Below are 14,834 nucleotides of genomic sequence, written 5' to 3'. Positions count from 1 at the left end.
TATAATTTTGCATTTAAGAAAATGTTTTCTTTAAAAAAAATTAAGTTAATATGGAACATAGATAAAAGTATTTCTTATCCGATTACTCAATCAATCAGAATCAGAATCAGAAGACTTTATTTATCCCCAAGGGGCAATTAACAAACAACCGAGCAGCATACGTTGAAGATAAGGACAATAAGAACAGGCAATAGGAGTGAAATGATAAATACACAGAATATACAGTATATAGTTTTAAAATTACGCAGTTAATGGATGGAGTAATCAATGGAGTAATCCATAGATTACTCGATTACTAAAATAATTAAAGGTTTCGGCCAAATCACAACAACAATTTTCTCAGCATGCTTTATATTGTAAGGTAGACCCTACAATAATACAGAGAACAACACAACAATCATATGACCCCCTATGAGCAAGCACTTTGGCGACAGTGGGAAGGAAAACTCCCTTTAACAGGAAGAAACCTCCGGCAGAACCAGGCTCAGGGAGGGGCGGCCATCTGGCATGGTTGGGGTGAGAGAAGGAAAACAGGATAAAGACACGAGTGTTCAGGTTTACATTTCACATGGTTGCATATGTTTGCCAGTAAATGGTGCTATTTCAGCTACTTTGATTTGTGGTTTTTCCTATAATACGTGGTGGGCCGGTCTCTAGTCAAAATGCCCGGGCCGATTTTTTGTCCCAGTCCAGCCCTGACCCCAACCTTGTTTTCCAGACACTTGTATTTATACCTGCTGTTACCACGCAGAAAGCCGCTGCAGTGTTCTCATGAATGGTAGGTGCCGGCACCTATCAGGGAAGAAGAAGTCAAAACTACTAGCCAAGACTTTGTAAAGTGTTTTCCACAAGCTATCAAGTTTTTAAACACCTCCCTCTGTATATCTGTTTGTTTCTGAGCATCTGTGCTGGAATATCATTAAAATGGCAAAAAAAAAACCAAAAAAACAGAAAAACGATATGATTGTAAAACCCTGCTACAGTGGCTCAAAAGGTGCCTCCGCACCAGAATATCCTCTTTCTATTAGTAATCCAAAGACACATCATGGATTCAGATAAGGTTACTTGGAAAGATCTGAGCTTTGGGTTAGTCAGGTCATTGAGTCATTAATCACCATTTCGACAAAGTTAAAAATAACTTACAGAAACACTGCATGTAGTCAGCAGTAGGTCTGTGCCATCGAGAATCGTGCCAGCGACTAGTTATTAGATAATGAAATGGAGGCAACGACAATACAAAGTGGTTTGAGTCAAGGTTTCAGTGACAGTGGCAGGGGAGAGGTCAGCTCGGTAAACTATATCATCCAGCCCCTTTCTTTACTGTGAAAAGGATGTGAAACATAAACCAGTACTGGATATTTCTTTATCATCATCACACTCTTAAAAGCAAAAACAAGGTTAAAATATAGCAGTTAAGATAAACTATGCATTCTGTTGGAGAAAAAACGTTATTTGCTGGTAACAAAATACAAAACTATGAGAACAATGTAGGCATGTTTCCTGTTAGAGAAGGTACATCCAACATACAATAACTGAAATAATAGTTCCATCACAAACCATGTTTCTAGAAGTGTTTTACAGAAACTGCTGAAGAACTTAATGACATCCTGCACATGTTTCTACATTCAGTTTCTTTCAGAATAAATCACAGAGGTGCTTATGAAGCATATAATAAAATCGATGATTGTGTTGTTTAAGAAATTAGTCTTGTAGTTCTGGAAGTAGGACTTCCCTCTGACTGAGCCAACTGAATATACACATAGAAAGATGCATAAACATGTATTTGTCTATGTTTCAGTCACTGGGATTCTACAAATGTATGAGATATCCAACAGTGTAAAAAAAATCCTAATATAAAAGTATTTTACAGTTTTGTTCTGTTCTTCTAGAATATCATTAAATTTACATAAATAGACTGATTTCACATTTCAAATGTAAAATAACATAAAATCACTGTAATGTAATAAAACATAATTTTCATGTTTATTAAATGTATTTGTCTGTACATATGCATATTTAGATTGTTAAAATACATTCACAAATGTATCATAATTTCACAAATATGTGTCCGTTATTTGAAAGATTGAACTGTTAAATTCAAATGTGATGCTAATGTCGTGGCTGAAGAGTTGGCAGTTTGTCTCGTAATCAGAAGGTTGCCGGTTCGAGCCCCGGCTCGGACACTCTCGGTCGTTGTGTCCTTGGCCGAGACACTTCACCTACCGCCTACTGGTGATGGCCAGAGGGGCCGATGGTGCGATATGGCAGCCTCGCCTCTGTCAGTCTGTCCGAGGGCATGCAATCCATTATTATTTAAGTTAACTGTATATTTCTGTACATTTAAGTATTATTATTCATATTGCCACATTCATTGACCTTGTTTATTGGTAATTTCATTGTTTAATCACATTAAAATGTTCCTAATTTAATGTTTAAAAGCACTTGAAAAAGGCAAAATCCCAGTAAAATTAGGGCAACAAACTGTATTGTCATTACTGAAAATAACCGTATTTTTATGAGAAAGTTATTTTCTGTTATTTTATGGTATTATTTAGCGCCCCAGCTGCCGGAATATTACTGTTTTTCTAGGATTTTTTTTTTAACAGTGAAGCTTTTCAAATAAGCTAGTGTTTAATCAAAAAGATAATGCTACACATCTTTCAGAATGCCTCGTACTTCAAGGAGAATGAACTGCTGTGGGTGCGAGACACATGTATTTCTCTGGGGCTATGAATGAATCCATAGACTACTGCTGTGTATTGGATTGGACCAAATGTACCTGCAAAGCTTCACTCTGCCCTACTTTTAATTCACCTGCCTGTGTTTGGAATCGATGCCTGTTAAAGTAAGATTTGGAGGATTTTCTTTTTTTGTCAGTGTAGTCAGATGCACATTTTTTTTCTTTTTAACATACACTGTACAATATATAGTCAACTGCTTGTGTCCAAGCTGCGGACTGGCTGCAGACATGGCCATGCCATTCCACGGCTTGGTTTCAGCATGGGGGGATCTAGCCACAACCCTTACTGGATACTGGGTGGGAATCAAACTTGTGACACCCGCTCCAAGGGTGTGTACCCTTCCCATCAGAATCTTCCTTCTTTCACTAGAATCACAGGTTTGAGGTGTATCACACTAATGTGACCCCAATTGTGAGAGGAACAATATTTTTTTCACTTTGCGGGAGAGGTGTCATATGGATGTTTTTCAACTTTCATAATAGGGGGCTAAGGAGAACCACACATGGACCCCATGTGTGACAAGTTTGTTTTAATCTCAGTATTGGAATCCCTCTGCCAAATTATTAAAGAGGACTACTGGGCCTGCCTAGTCCAAGGATAAATTTATGGTTAACTGAATACATTTTGAAATGTTGCAAAGCCTCAATCTACTCATACAACACTCACCATGTACTCCTGCACCAAGATGTCAGGATTTTCATTCACATAGACGCATAGTCCTTTGATTAGGGACTCCCTACGAGCAACAATGTCATCCTTAAGAATCATGACAAAGAAAATAGAGATATGTGAACTCAAACTTTTCAGTAGCACAGAGGAAATGATGATGATCAAATGATGATCAAAGACAAAAACTCTTGAGGGTTTTTTTTACCAGTCATCAAAAGCCATTAAAAATTCTTACTGTCATCATGGCAGCTATATCCTTTAGCTTTTTGCCCTGCTGCCCTGATCTCTTTGCAAACACTTTTAGCAGACTTTCAGAGAGATAGTCAAGCTGGGACAGAAACCTTGACTGTAAAGGCATGGTTGTGATGCGCTTGAACTCTTCATTTATCTGAAACGACATTAAATTATTTTCAATTCAATTCAATTCAGTTCACTTTTATTTATGTAGCACCAAATCACAACAGCAGTCGCCTCAAGGCGCTTTATATTGTACAGTAGATCGTACAATAATGGCAGGTACTGGGCATGATAAGTCATCTGGGCTATGCTATGCACACATCCTAACGAATTCATTACCTTTACACATCAACACATATATGACACAACTAGTTAAGGGATTTTTCTATTGTTATTCTCCTTTCAGCACTTACATTACCTCTGCTGGATGAAAAAGAGCTGGCCATCTCTATTGTACATTGCAGATCATGGGGGCATCAAAAATGACTTCTTGTCTTCTCAGTGCAAATGTTCTGTTCATTTTACCCATAACTGTCTCTCTGTTGTTGCGCTTCTTCACATTTCTCTGGTGGCTTATTTTTCAAGGAATTCACACATACTTCAGGACATCCTACTTTCCGGAGATGTGTGCGGTAGTTTGCTAACTTGTATTTGAGGCTCATCTTCATGCTTCAGGATAAGGGCCTCTGCAACTTGGTCAAACTTACTGTCTGTGGGGTAGACTGTGTGCTTGACTACCTCCTGGATTAGACCCTGCAAAGGTCGGACTTTAGCTTTGGATCAGCAGCATACCATTTTCTTTAAATGCTACATGGGCCATAAGCTTAATTTCCGCATCATATATGAAACGGGAATGCAAAACAAATCTGGCCATGAAGAGCGTGATGATGTAGACTCTGGAGATGAAAGACTCACAATGCTGTCACCACAAGTAGATGTGTCATCAGGAGCACTGGTTGGTGGAAAAGAAAACCTGTCTTCACCTTGGTCTTGAGGTTGGCAGGATGTGTGTACAATTTTGATTGTTGCTTTGTTTTGTATTTCTGCCACTGAAGTTAAGTTCACAAACGCATTGCCAAAAAGTGTGTCCATGAACTGTAGTCGGCAGGGTTCCATTATTTTGCACTGAGTCTTTATTTCAGCCTCCAGTTCAGTGACAGTTGAAGGCAGACCAGGAGAAACCATCACCCTCTGACTTCTGTCTGGTCCAAGGATAACTCTGACAATAGCTTGAGCTGTCATGGTCCGACTTCACTCTCTGTTGCGAAAGAATAGGAAAATGTCATTAGAATCAGTTTTACAACAAACCTTATCTTTTACCGTTACAACCCTTAATACATTTAAGACAATGATAAGAAAATCTCACCACGGTGCAGTTAACACTGTTGAATAATGTAACTGAACAGTCAGTTTGCAAACTAATTCAAACACAAGACCAAAATATGTTTGCAGTGCCTCGGAGTTGATTGTGACCAATTCTTTATTTAATGCAAACGTTACATTGTGACACACTAGACATTAAACTACATTTGGCTGTGATATGGAAAATATTCGTTCAGAAAATCAACCTACACCGACAAAAAGTAGTGGCAGGCAGCAACTACCGAAAAAGTAGAGCGGGCAGCTCGACTTGACTGGAATCTTCTTCTTCTTCTGTATAGGGTTTATTGGCGGTTGGCAAACAGCAAAATGGTGCATTACCGCCACTAACTGGTGTGGAGTGTGGACCAAAATGACAAAAATGAAATAAAATAAAATAAAATATTCAAATTCTCCCGAACAAATGGGTCTGCCTTAAAAACCAAATTACAGCCTGATAACTTTCACTTATAGAGCTCATGCGAAATAAATCAAACAAGTCCAACTTCACTTTCATAACTTGACTGAAATGGCAACATTCCTCACCCACGATCAAAACAACGCTAGATGAAATCACGTGCGATATCGTGAGATTTGGCACTGCTTCATTATTGACTTACTTCAATTGAACGTGATATGAACAAATTAATGTACCCTCCCTGCAGATCATGTAGTTTCTACACTATTTAGTTACACTGTTAAAAAAAATTCCGTTATAAAACGGAAAAAGTGCTGGTAATTAATTACCAGCACTTTTTCCGTTATTGTACGAGCACTTCCGTAAACCTTAAAACGGATATTTCTGTAGATTTACCCGAGTTTTTCTGTACCTAAAATGGAAAATTCCGTATTTTCCATAAATTTCGGCGTTATTGCACAGACAATTCCGTAAACCCTATAACAGATATTTCCGTAGATTTACCTGACTTTTTCTTTACCATTTACGGACAGTTCCATCAAACCTAAAATGGAATATTCCGTATTATTTAAGTACTCAATCCATACCATTTACAGACACTTCAGTCATCCTAAAATGTTTAATTCTGTACCATTCTCTATACCGTTTACCATCAATAAAGCACAAATGTAGAATCACAGCAATTATTTATTTCCTTTAACAGCTGCCAGTGCTTTAAAGTGATTTCACTTTTTGTGGTGAATGATTTGCAATATTTACATTACAACCATTAAAACATTCAGAACATCACCTTCACATTCAGAGAAATTTTACATACATAAACCAGCTGTTCTCTCAAAGAAGTACAGCCATGTCCTTTAACAGGGAGATGCCAAATCTAGCAACTTTTTAGCATCCACAGGCTGACAGGCATTAACCCTTGTGTTGTCCACGGGTCATTTTTGTCCTCTACAGAAATCTTTTGCTATCAAAAATATGTTTTTTATTCATCAAATGGTCTGAAAATAACAGAAGTTATTCATTACTATACTATGCATGATTGGAATAAGTTTTAAGTAATTTGATTTATTTATGGGGTTTTTATTCGATTTTATAACACCTGTTGTCCTCGTGGACAAAATGACCCCAAAGTACAAAGTGTTGCAAAAGGCCGTATTTTCACAACATACTGCTATCAAACATCTTTGATCTTGGATCACTGATGTTTGGGGTCAAGCACTGGTCATAACAACCACAACAACAACAACAACAGGCAGCACAATGAGGAGGCAGGTGCTCTATATTCAATAAAATGTTATTTATACTGCGCCAAATCAAAACAACAGTCGCATCAAAGTGCTTCAGTATTGTAAGGTCGACCCTACAATAATACATACACAGAAAGTATGCTCACAAGCCTCCATTGCACTAGAGATTTGCATACTTTGATGAGCATACTTTTTTTACCATGTTGTGCAAAGCAATGACCAGTAGGACAAAGCACATATTGTCCTCTAGTATAATGAGGAGGAAGAATCAATGTTCAGGAAGATCCAGGGTTAGAAGATATAGAAAATATTGTCAATATTTAGAGCACATGCTACCCTTTCTCTGAAAAAGCACATCACCCACCTGCAGAAGTGGAAGAAGGCTATGAAGTGAAGAAAAGTGATGAAGAATCTGAACTATGTTCAAGTAGGTTCTTGGGCATCCAGGGCATTGTAGTCTGAGGAACTTGGAAAGAAAGTGACTGGGCTTCTTGAAGTTTCTTGAGTTTTCAGAATGTGAAACTGGAATAGAAGATGTGTCAGAGGACTGCACATCATCCATTTCAATTATGATGAAGACAAAGAATCAAGCAGGAAAGAGGAGTCAGCTGAGACGGAGGAATATTTGCAGTAATGTGAGGAAACATTGATCTGGTCTTCTAACATCCCAATGACAGACGATGCATGACTCTCTCATGTGCCACAGAGAAAGATAATCTATCACAGTCCAAGCACATATGCCAGGTCCCATACTCCTTCATTGGCTTTTCTACTCGAGCACTGAACGCATTATACACAGTGTTCTGCTTGTATTCTGCTTTTAACGTTCACATGCCAATGGATGCATCAGAGACCAAGTTGGGGTTCAGTAACTTGCCCAAGGACACCTTGGTAAGAACTCCAGACTAGAGCACACAGAGACTGAACCAACAACCATCCAATTAGCAGATGAGCTGCTCTACAGCTAACTCTATGACGAACAAGGAGGGACAACAAGAGGGAAAAAAATGGATCGAATGCAGCTGTAGTCTTATGTGGGTATGTTGATTCTACATCCGGTGGAGTCGCCACGGACAGTTTATGACATCCTGAGTCTGGTAGAGCAGTTTTAAAGGTGACACAAGATTAATCATAGAAGCGCAAAAAGGATATAATTTCTTGATAAAGACACAATAGATGATCATCGTGCAGGGCCCGCCCGTCGGGCTATATGATCGCCCGACTGGAGATATCACTAGCTCGCGACGTTGGGCTAGCGATTTTTGCGAGCCCTGTCGCTCATGACACAAACGCGCTCCCATTTGAGGTGTATGGAACAAGTGGGTGTTTCTCCTGCTGTGATGTAAGATCCTGATACTGATGTGACTGTATGAGCACAAAGTCCCGTTCAGAGGACTCTGTCCATTCCAACAGAACATCCCAAGTAAACCTATGAGATAAAAACATGGCAGTATGTGATGCCAGGTCCAGCTGTACATGGAACATGCTAGTGTACCGATGGCAAACGTCTGGCCTGCAGTCAGGACACGCGAGTTGTCCCTAACATTGCAGGTTTCCAAAAGAAAACAATCATCTGTAACAACTTGTTTACTGTATATGACCCTTGCCTGCAACTGCAGAAAAGAAAGCTGTCCATGATGGGACCAGTGCAGAGGAATAAACCTGAGCTTCCTCCTGCACTTGTGTCAAATATGGACATGAAAGTTTGCCTTCACTCAGACCCATGCCCTGGTGTCCTACCATGCCAAAATATAGAAAACTGTCAGGTAATGAGTTGGAATAAAGTTGAATAAAACCTTGAAACACAGAGATGGATGATATTTTATACTTATGGCTTTATAAACAGTCAAAGCAAACAGGGTCATTTTTGAGCGCAGAGGACAACAGATGTGATTATTTGCTGCCAGTAAAAAAACTTGTAGTTTAAAAACAGCTTTCTAAATTAACTTTGACATATACCCGTCTGTGATCATCTGCTAAAGCAACTGACTCTGGTTGTGAAACGATAATCACAATAACTGATGATTTGATTTATTTTTACCCGAAAACAAAGAAAAATTCATTTTATGAGGTTTTTAACAGACTTAAATTTGAAATGGAATAAAAAAAATGTGTCAGAATGTTTGAATTAAGTTTTAATTAAAAGTGGGTGAAAAATCCACTTCATAGTAATTAAGTATCAATCAAACCAGATGGGGACATTTTTGACCCCTGAGGACCACAGGTGTGATTATGTGCTGCCATTTAAAAATTATAAATGGTTCAAAAAAAACTTTTTCACTAAAGTTCAACATAGAGCACTCTGTAGTTAGTCAGATAGTCAAAATTATCTGAACTTTTAAATATTTTATTTTCTTGTTTTGTTTCCACTCGAAAACACAGTGTATTTTATGTAAACAAGGTCTGGTGGCCCTAAAATGTAAAATGTTGGGTAAATTTTGTGTTAATGTGTTGGTCTTAAGTAAAACTAAGACGTAACATTGAATTGATTGACAAAGTATACTTTATATTTTAAAAACAGTCAAATGAAGTGGGGACATTTTTGACCCCTGAGGACCACAGGTGTGATTATGTGCTGCCATTAAAAAATGTAAATGGTTCAAAAAATTTTTTCACTAAAGTTCAACATACAGCATTCTTTAGTTAGTCAGATAGTCAAAATTATCTAAACAATTAAATATTTCATTGTCTGATTTTATTTTCGCTCAAAAACACAGTGTACTTTATGTAAACAAGGTCTGGTGGCCCTTAAATGTGTAATGTTGGGTAAATTTTGTGTTAATGTGTTGGTCTTAAGTAAAACTAAGGTGTAACACTGAATTGATTGACAATTTATAATTTATACTTTAAAAACACTCAAATGAAGTGGGGACATTTTTGACCCCTGAGGACAACAGGTGTGATTATGTGCTGCCATTTAAAAATTATAAACACTTCAAAAAAAACTTTCTCACTAAAGTTCAACATACAGCACTCTGTAGTTAGTCAGATAGTCAAAATTATCTAAAAATTAAATATTACATTGTCTCATTTATTTTTGCTCAAAAACACAGTGTACTTTATGTAAACAAGGTCTGGTGGCCCTAAAATGTAAAATGTTGGGTAAATTTTGTGTTAATGTGTTGGTCTTAAGTAAAACTAAGGTGTAACACTGAATTGATTGACAATTTATAATTTATATTTTAAAAACAGTCAAATGAAGTGGGGACATTTTTGACCCTGAGGACAACAGGTGTGATTATGTGCTGCCATTAAAAATGTTAAATGGTTCAAAAACAAATTTTTCACTAAAGTTCAACATACAGCACTCTGTAGTTAGTCAGATAGTCAAAATTATCTAAACAATTAAATATTTTATTTTCTTGTTTTATTTCCGCTTAAAAACAGGGTGTATTTTTTGTAAACAAGGTCTGGTGGCCCTAAAATGTGTAATGTTGGGTAAATTTTGTGTTAATGTGTTGGTCTTAAGTAAAACTAAGATGTAACACTGAATTGATTGACAATTTATACTTTATACTTTAAAAACACTCAAATGAAGTGGGGACATTTTTGACCCCTAAGGACAACAGCTGTATGGAAATCGGGAGGACATTATGAGGGTTAATAACAAATTGATTTGTTAAAGACAATGACAAAATAAGACAATAAAACTGCCAGCATTGTTGTTGCTGTCTCACCTGTCAGTGCAAAATGAGGAGTTCCCTCCAGGAGGATGCAGAAACCTACACCTCCAACTCCACATATCACACCGACAGGCAGAGCTCTGCAACCAGTGGCTGACCTTTCTACAAAAACAAATAGAACATTAGAAGTATTACATTATACAACTTTTCTATAAAACATCAGTGCAGCAATAACAACCATGACCTTAGAAGGATGACTGTGCAACATGCCATAAAGAGATTTTAAAACTCTTAAAACAACTTAAAACTAAAAAAAATTAAAACTTACACCTCCAACTCCACAATGACAGGAAAAGCTTAACCGGAATGACAAATATCGCCCACCTTCCCTCCCCCTTAACATGGGGGATTTGAAACTGCAGCATGTGTGTTGTGGGCATCTAGTTAAAACATCTGAACTCACCTAATACTGTAAAAATCTGTATTTCTACTCCCAAGCCCCATGTTTTTGGATTTGCCTTTGTGTGTGTGTGTGTGTGTGTGTGTGTGTGTGTGTGTGTACATTCAGTCCAAAAAGGTATTTTCTGAGCTCTGAGAACAGCTCAAATGGCCCATTCAGATTCCTTCTGCTTGCATTCAAATTCCTTCAGCTGAGAAACCAGCTTGCACACCTGTGGAGGAATGAAGTGCCGTTTCTTCCCCTTCTTCTCTGCCTTGGAGCCTCGCTCAGGATTGACCCCAAAGAAAACTCTGAGGAAAAAAAAAAAAACAATAGTGATATGCAGACAAAGTTTGCACGTGTAGTGTGGCTTGACAGGAGTGGAGCAGTTCAATAAAATCCTACATTTGTTTTCTTCAATATGCCCCTATGTGTGAACCTCTCTATCATTCTAATTGACCATCTGTCTAGAACCCAATGTTGTTGTGGTGCTGGTGCCAGTGGCTAAGCTTATCTCTTCCTTTGTCTTTTCAAGACACATGCATTCACACTGCGCATATACAGAAATGTTTGCAAGGGCGAGAAGTCTGCTTATCACCAACACATGACAGCATGCATCCTCAATGTGTATGCAGGGATATTATAAATGCACAGAACACAGAAGGGGATAGAAAACACAGTTGACATTGTCCTATCAAAAGGTGTAACAGCACATTTGAACACGGACTGTCCTGGGGGTTATTCAAACATGGAGTGGAGAAACTGTGACATTCAGTGCACGTTACACATCAGTACAAGTATTAACATTTGGGCATGAATCCACTATGTAGTATTTTTTAAATTAATATGTTTAGTCTTTCCTTCGGGGGGGGTCCCTGGAACAACATATTTTGAGTTTGGGGTCTGCAGCCAAATAAATTTCAGTTTGTGTGTCTTTGACATGAAAAGGTTTGACCACCACTGACATAACCTGGTCTCAGGTGCTAATGGTTTTAAAGAGATAGCTCAAACGAATTTTGTGTCAACAAACCATTCTGAAAAAATATGTTTTTGCTCCATTTCCCAACTAGAATCATGTTATGTTTGTTTTGTTATTGATTGACTTAGGACACTATTTAAAGCAAAAAGCATGTTACCTGCCCTTTAAAAAGATATGACACATTTATTCCAACAATAGTCTTCAACAGGGAGCTACAAAATCTCCGAACAAATCCATATTCAGGGGATCATAAGCCAATAACAGCTGATCTAAAAGCTCACAGCATGTGGTGACACATTTTGAGCTTGTACATCTCAGACAAACGGGTTTAGTGTAGATTGACAAAAAGCAGGTCAGGTGCAGAAAGGCACGGCAAAGTCACATTTACAAAGTATTTCCAAACAATGAGTGCTTACCTTTGCATGAATTCGAGAGTAAAAGCCATCTCCGGTGGGTATTGGACGTTGCAGACATAAAACATGGAGAAGACGTAGCTCAAGGCCACAATGGGAGAGGTGATGTGGTCATTGACAAGTAACCCATCAACAGCAATCTTGAATTGCTGGTCACCTTAAACACAGATAAAAACCATGTACGATTTAAAAAAAAAAAAAATCCTATATTTTAAGGCAAGCAAAACATTTCTTTAATAAATATGACACAACAACAGCTTATAACAACAGCTAACAACAGCTTGCTGGGATACAAAAAAAGATTTAACTACAAACCTCTGATTAGGATGCATGGGGTCACTGGGAGTTCGACTTCAGGATCTGCAGAGATCTGTTTTGGTGACAGACATGATACATGAATTAATGTTTCCAGTGCACACAAACCTGCTGGCAAATTGACTATCTGCTAGTGTCTTCATCAGACAGAGGTAGCCATTATGCACAAACATTAATGTAAATAGTTTATAGATAGAGAGTTTATAGAGAATATCAGCAGCACAATTAGGGGAATCTATACTTCCTACTGTGGTTGGTTACTTGGTTCACCACTGGATGCAAATAATTATCTTATCTTTCCTTGGATTTTTAGAGTTGCTCAGTTCATACAGGAACTGCAGCAGTCTGGTTAACGTGTCGCTGTGTTGCTCCTCCATCTCAGCCATTGAGACTAGTCGCAATTTATTTTGAGGAAAAAAAGAGAAACAACAAGACATTTTTAAAAAGTTTGTATTTTTATAATTTTTTTTACCTTGAACATAAACAACAGAAGCAAAAAAAGGATTAGGATGGTGCGATATGACGATATATATCAGATGACGATATAAAAATGTCTATCGTTTCATATTATACGCTATCATTTGTTTTGTGGTGTTGCAAAATAAACTGTTTACGGCAATATTTTTTTCATGGTTTTGATGGTCACTGTAGTGGCTATCTTATTTCTTAAAGTTCTCTCCTTCTCTTATACTTACAATAACCACACTATGGACGGACAAGTGACTGTTTTTACGCGTACTTTCGTTACCAACAGTGACGGTAAAACCATCGTGTGGCTCTGCCGTCCGCTTGTTTATTTTCCACATAAACCTTTTACAATAAAGCTCAAGCTTCTGTTGAGACTTTTCAAAATGAACTGAAATGATATACATTATTCTCAAACATAAAATTTCAGAATATGCATCAAACAAATGACCTCAAATAAAAACATCAAGTAACTATAAATGGCGCTTACAGTCACCACTCAGATGAAGGCACAGAGAATACCAGCATGGCCAGCAAGGATGAGGCAGAACCAGCTAGCTCCAAGCAGATGGACCAGTCAAAACAAATGGAGGACCTTATTGTTAAACGAGGGGCTACCTCTGTAGCATGGACATGGTTTGGTTATGAAAAGTCTGACACAAACTGGTCCCCACCACCACTCAAACACGACACTCAAAATAATCCTTAGACTCCAACGTTAGAACAGGCTTTTCCTCGCAGCACGCCGTGTAACAAATACTCAGAAAGAAAATGGCGGCCGTTTAAACTCATGTCTAAAATGTATAGTTTCATGCATCGGTCAAAACACTCGACTCCAGGTACATGACGCCCAACTGAAAACACTTCACATAAGTCGAGTTGCCGAGAATCACAGAATTTAAAGAAAATGCACTATTTTGTGATATATATGTCGTTATCAGGAGAGATATGTCTTATATTGGGATGCGAGATTTTGGTCATATCACACAGCCCCACAAAGGATTATAATTCACGTAGAGTTGCATACACATAACGACATTCTGTTGCAACAAAAGCAGTTTATAAATGAAGTAACATACATACCTTGAAAAACTAAATCAACCACAACATTAAACTCACCTTGTTTCTGTGGAAAAGGTGATCAGGGTTTTATTTCATTTCCTGAGACCAGCTGCTCTGGATCATCACCAGCTTGTATCTTCATCTTCTTTTTAACTCGGGAAGTCTTTCCTTTGCTTGGCCATTGCTCTGCACTGGAAAACCAAAGTGTGTGATCAAAGGTGAAATAAGGGATATTTTTCCACTGCAGGATTTAGAGTGCGTCAAGTAGTAATAGCTGTTGATCCATTTCCCAAATAATCTCTAAGGATCTGAATTTTTAAGAAAGATACAAATATCTCTGCTTATATTTGGCTAAAAGCTTGATATAGACATAACAGTTTATAATATGTCAGCATCCCCACAAGGCATATAAAGCTCCTGCACACCAGCACTGCGCTTACAATACAATACAATCAAGATATAGTTATTATTGATTTATTATTGCATTTTTAGTAATAATTATTAGTATTTAATCACATTAGCACAGTGGGGTGCCAGAAATATTCCACATACTAGAAATGCTGCTCAGCATTTCATAAATTACATTTTCAACAAATGTTGGAGTAAAAAACACAGTTACAGGAAAATGTGTCTGTCTGCAAATATTAACTAAACATTTCTATGTGCTACAAAATAGACATAATTGTAAATGTAATGAGGTGAAACTATACTTTCAATCATATTATCACTACAGTCTGTTAACCACCGAAATAATCTATGCTGGTCAGCTAGCTAAAAGTCTTTACTTTAGCAGCCCAAATCAGAGGCTAACATTAGCATTTGCTAGCGTCAGCCAGGAAGGTCTGAGGCTTAAACTAGGGTTAGTGT

At 37.8% G+C, this 14,834-nt stretch overlaps 1 long non-coding RNA gene across 3 annotated transcripts; it reads right to left on the bottom strand.

Moving 5' to 3' along the window:
* Positions 1 to 10,458: 10,458 nt before the first annotated feature.
* On the bottom strand, positions 10,459 to 14,115 carry LOC120443518. Of its 3 annotated transcripts, none has more exons than XR_005615472.1 (4): positions 14,025 to 14,115; positions 12,441 to 12,831; positions 12,129 to 12,282; positions 10,459 to 11,044 (listed from the first exon to the last, which is right to left on the bottom strand). It is a non-coding gene; the product is annotated as an uncharacterized LOC120443518 (long non-coding RNA). The 3 variants fall into 3 exon arrangements; XR_005615473.1 differs by having other exon boundaries at positions 12,441 to 12,495; XR_005615471.1 differs by lacking the exon at positions 14,025 to 14,115 and having other exon boundaries at positions 12,441 to 12,874.
* Positions 14,116 to 14,834: the final 719 nt, after the last annotated feature.

This window comes from Oreochromis aureus, linkage group 2 (genome assembly GCF_013358895.1).
Source record: "Oreochromis aureus strain Israel breed Guangdong linkage group 2, ZZ_aureus, whole genome shotgun sequence".
NCBI classification, from domain to species: Eukaryota; Metazoa; Chordata; class Actinopteri; order Cichliformes; family Cichlidae; genus Oreochromis; species Oreochromis aureus.
This window is presented reverse-complemented; position numbering and strand designations above follow the sequence as displayed.